We start from the raw sequence: 4,948 nt of genomic DNA, 5'->3' as shown, positions 1-4,948 counted from the left end.
GTGTTTAACGTACGTTAATGAACATATGTGAAACGTATGTTACACGTGTGTTAGACATACGTGATACAGTCCATACGTTTTACGTATGTGGATCCAACGTACGTTTTTCACATGAATTACATACATATCACATGTAAATTGCTTAAAATTAAATTACTTGAATATTTTCAATTTTTCAGTTCATTCATGATATACTTCATCTTGCTGCTTGAATCACTTTATTTGATACTCAGTGACTTCAGTGGATCTTTGGAAACATTCATTTTGCATTTCCAGCTACTTGTTAATCTAAAATTAGAGTTACAGAAAAAAGACAGTTTCGAGATTAAAAATGAATTTAATTCCTTGAATGATTACATTTAGATTTATATTGTTGTCATTCTTCTGTGCTTTAATAGTTTCTGGAAAAAAAACAAAGAATTTACCATTAAATTTCATTTTATGATAAAGTAAAATTTACAAATGCCTCGGTTGCTTTTTTATTCAACAATATTGTTAAAGAATAACAGGATCCATTTAGATTTTATTGCAAATACATTACAACATGAAGAAAGTTTACAATTGTTAATAATTTTTTCTTTTATTTGCAAGCTCTCAGAGAGAGAGAGGGGGGGGGGGGGGCAAATAGAAGGTCAATCACAAGACAAAATAATTTTTTACCTCTAGTATATTCATCCTGATTTTTGTCCACCTCCAATTCCTTCCTTTTTAATGTTTTCCCATGAAAATGCTTGTTTGAACTTCTTTCTAAAATATTAATATAAACTTAAGTACATACAATCATTTAAATACATGATAAAAAATATAATTTATACATGTAAAGGGGGGGGGGTGACTGGATACATGCCTGCATTAATCCTTATCTAGATTGAATTACCTTAATCTGTCACTAAATTAGCAACCACATTGCAACTGTCTGAACTTCGCGAAGAACATTTGGATCCTGGATCATTCATTACAAAATCTTCAGGCAACATCAAAACAGATCTTTGAAACTTCTGTATCATATCCATTTGCTACAAATTATAATACATGCATTAGATAAATAGATATATCAAAATTTTACACTTACTTACTAAGAAATACAAATGTAGGTGTCATGCAACAGATTATTATTAATGATCCTGAACACCCAATGACTTCTACTTTTTTCAAAAAACAGTCAATGACAATGTCATAGAAATCCATACCATTGAGTTATTTATTAGGTTGAATTTGTATGGAAAATTTTTTCCCAGCGGTGTTGATGACCCTTAAAAAATGGTTGAAAAACTGTGAAATGCAATGGTATGTATACTTACATTATTCAAAGAGACATCTGTCTTTGACTGTTAGCTAGTTGATGTCCTCTTCCAGGGATATGTCAAGCAGTCAATGCATACCTATAAAAATGTTTCAATTACCATGCAATAAGAATACAACTTAATAGAGGCAATTCAGTAACCATTTCACTTAGTTGCAATGGAAGACCTACTCGTTACTTTGCATAGGCTTTGCTCTAGTTTTTCTCTACTTTCAATATTTCAGTTTTCAAATGCGTCTTATCCAAGATCGACATATATTTTATGGGTTTTAATAAGTATTGATTCTTCTAAATTAACTAAACCAAATAGCTGCTTAGTTGTAGCTCTCTGGGGAAACATCATTTTTATCGTCATTAATTCAACCCGAATTTTCCCGGAGAACACAGTTACAGCTCCGTTCTACATGATTACTCTTTTGCCATCGGTAATTTTACGATATAATTTTCAAATGCAAGTAAATAAAAACGAATGCTTGACAATCATTACCTCTGCTAAGCTAAATTCATCCTGCATGTTCGATCTGCTGCCTCCGTGACGTAAAAATGTGACGTATGTTTTGTCATCGACAAAACTAAAACCGATTTCGTATTAATTCCGGATTCCTTATCGAATTAATTTTAAGAAGACACGTGGATTCTGTTAATGAAACAACTTTATTTATGCATAACTACATAAAAAATTTAAACCAATAAACATGCACAGTAGCAAGGCTTTTCTTCACACATGCATTCATTTCAGAGACAAGAGTGATAAAGCAACATGTACATGCAGATCATGCGCGGATCCAGAAATGTTTCCGGGGGGGGGGGGGGGGGTCCGAGGATAAATGTGTTTTCCCGAGGGGAAGGATCCGAGGTATATTTGCGATAATTTTACTGTGTAAATTTCATTAACTTTCCACGCATGCAGATAATTTGTCAAGTTATTCAAATGCATGCCTTCATACATATGTAAAACATATATTATTAACGCACGTGTAACATATGGTTTTTAGAACTCATGTTAACCATGTGTTTATTAACATATGTGTAACATGTGGTTGAGATCTACATATGTAAAACATATGGTTCACATACGTTTAACATATGTAAAATCTAACGTATGTTAAACATATGTGATGTTGAACCTATGTTATCACACGTATGTTAACCATGCGTTTCTCAACATATGTGTAACATACGGTTTGACTTCACATGAGTGTCACATATGTTTAACGTATGTTGTACATGTGTTAAGTTCAAACATATGTGAAACGTATGTGGCACAATTAGCTGTGTAGTACAACATTATTGTTATTACTATTTCATATTTTACAATTTACAGCATTTCAGAAAGAGTTCTAAGTATACAGTAATCAGAATTGACAGTTTGTGCTTGCTGATTTACAAGGAAAAAGCTTGCTTGTTAAATACTTATAATAAGTAAATAAGTAAATTGAATTTTTAAAAATGAACACATTTGTAATACTGTTACAGAAAAACAGTTTGAAGCTGCAAACTGTATAAGCCATTTTCTGAACAACATTGTAAAATATTTTCTTTGAATAGAAGTAATTTGAAATTGATCGTAACACCACGGTAAAATATCAAAATCATTCACACTAGATAAAAAATATCAGCACAAAGCAGATCTGCGCCGATCAAAAACGAAGGTTTGTTCATGTACTGAGGCCTTCATTAAAGCTATAAGCCTTTTATGTAGTGTTTCAAATCATAAACTAATAACTCGAAAGAGACACGCAAACATTAAGGAAACGAAATGAATACAAAACACTACTATCTTTATATTTTCAGCTTAAGAGTAAATCAAGGAAGTATACATGTGATAAATAAATTAAGAAATAACAATGTTTCTCGGATTGAATACATAAAGGAAACGATAGAAATTGTATTAAATTGCTCAAATAAAAGGAACCAACTTATCTTAATGATAGTTAACTAGAAACATATCGATAAGAAAGGGCAACGAAGTAATGCTAAATGTAAAAGTGATTGTTTTTTTTAAACAATGCATATTTGACGTTGTGTTGTTTTTTTGTTTCCTCAAGACTACAGTAATGCTGTTCTATAAGGAAATCGATTACAACGAAATAATTTAAGTCTGTTCCATATCCACCCAAGCTTAACCCGTTACTTTTTGGCTATAATTTTTTTCCTATGTTTTAAACACAACGATGTTTTATTGTATCTAGTTTAATACAGTTTTTTCTTGCATCTAAGTTTAACTTTTGTAACTTCATTTCAAACAAATTTTGGCTTGCATTCCACGTCTCAAAATTAATCCCAATTTTGGCCTATATTTTTGTAATTTCATGGAATATTGCCCTTTTGTTTTGTCAGACTTACTTTTGCATATCAATTTTCTGTACTGGCAATATAAATGTATCTGACAATTAGTTATTTACAACCTCGCACATAATACAGAAAGTGTAACGAAATTGAAAACAATCGAGTACTAAGATACTGTGCAAGTGCCGTTAAATTGCATTTCTTTCACAAACATAGCCATTGCGAAGGGATCGAAGAAGTCCGTGATTCACTTAAAAATTTCTAAACCATCACCTGTCATCATATATACGCCTGCGGGTCAGTTATATACCATCAGTTGATGTGCTATGCTTGATCACTGCAAGCCATGTATCAAAATATTTACTAGAGATATAATTTTTCATTCATTTATTTATCATTGTTGTATCATCCTCGCTTATTTTGGAACATGTAGATAATCATTTCTGCCAGAAACCGCTCTGGAAATGCAGTTGATTTCTTATGACTTGTATCTTATGCTATATGATTAAAGAAATTGGTGCTTGTGTACGATTCATCTTTCACAACCCCATATTCACAGCTTTTTGAATATCATGACTGGGTTTTTCCCCACAAAAATAGCAACCGTAATAGTCCTATGTATTAAGAGATATGTAAATTCGTACAAAAAATTACACTTCTAAAGATCAATTCTTTCAAAACACTTGTTGGTTTTAAAACATCAAGTTTTTAGTACTACTTTTAAATGATACAGGAAGAATATGATGCCATGGTCTCTCGTAAATTTGATACAGCAGGTATCGTGATTTAAGTAATGGTTACATTATATTAAGGACGTTGGATCCTGTGATCAAAAGTCATAAAGTTGTTTTCTAAAGTATATTTTAAAAATCTACACACATAGCTTAACCAAAATTCAAAACAAAACGGGGTTAATATGCCCCATTTGGCGGTACGGTGTATTTAATGACCTTTCTGCACTGAAAGTGCAGATTGCACATAAATCGCTTTTCCCTCTATATTTTATTATTGGAATGAACCATGGCCTCAAAAAAAAAGTATACTATTTATAATAAAAAAAGTAAAATTATCATAAAGAAAAATCTTTCAATTTCTTCAGCTAATTGATATTTTGACCTTTTTGCACTGATAAAACGCTATTTTTATCCATTGCCAATTCAGCATGCAATGAAATTAATTAAATGTCTAAAACTTTTTCTCAAATTTAATAAACTTGTCAGAAAAATCTTAAAATTTCAGAAAATAAAACAAAAAGTATGGGTGTATTATGTAAAATTAAAGATATGGCATGAAATAAGCTGATTTTAGGCAAAAATTGGAATTCATTTTTCCTTGACTTTTATGAAATATAAGTTA

General features: G+C 31.1%; 1 long non-coding RNA gene across 1 annotated transcript; it reads right to left on the bottom strand.

The window, feature by feature from the left end:
* Window positions 1-264: 264 nt before the first annotated feature.
* LOC128183901 (uncharacterized) lies at window positions 265-2,039 on the bottom strand. Its single transcript, XR_008243667.1, has 5 exons — window positions 1,791-2,039; window positions 1,302-1,382; window positions 878-1,016; window positions 661-747; window positions 265-401 (listed from the first exon to the last, which is right to left on the bottom strand). It is a non-coding gene; the product is annotated as an uncharacterized LOC128183901 (long non-coding RNA).
* Window positions 2,040-4,948: the final 2,909 nt, after the last annotated feature.

Source organism: Crassostrea angulata, chromosome 5 (assembly GCF_025612915.1).
Source record: "Crassostrea angulata isolate pt1a10 chromosome 5, ASM2561291v2, whole genome shotgun sequence".
Lineage (NCBI taxonomy): Eukaryota > Metazoa > Mollusca > Bivalvia > Ostreida > Ostreidae > Magallana > Magallana angulata.
This window is presented reverse-complemented; position numbering and strand designations above follow the sequence as displayed.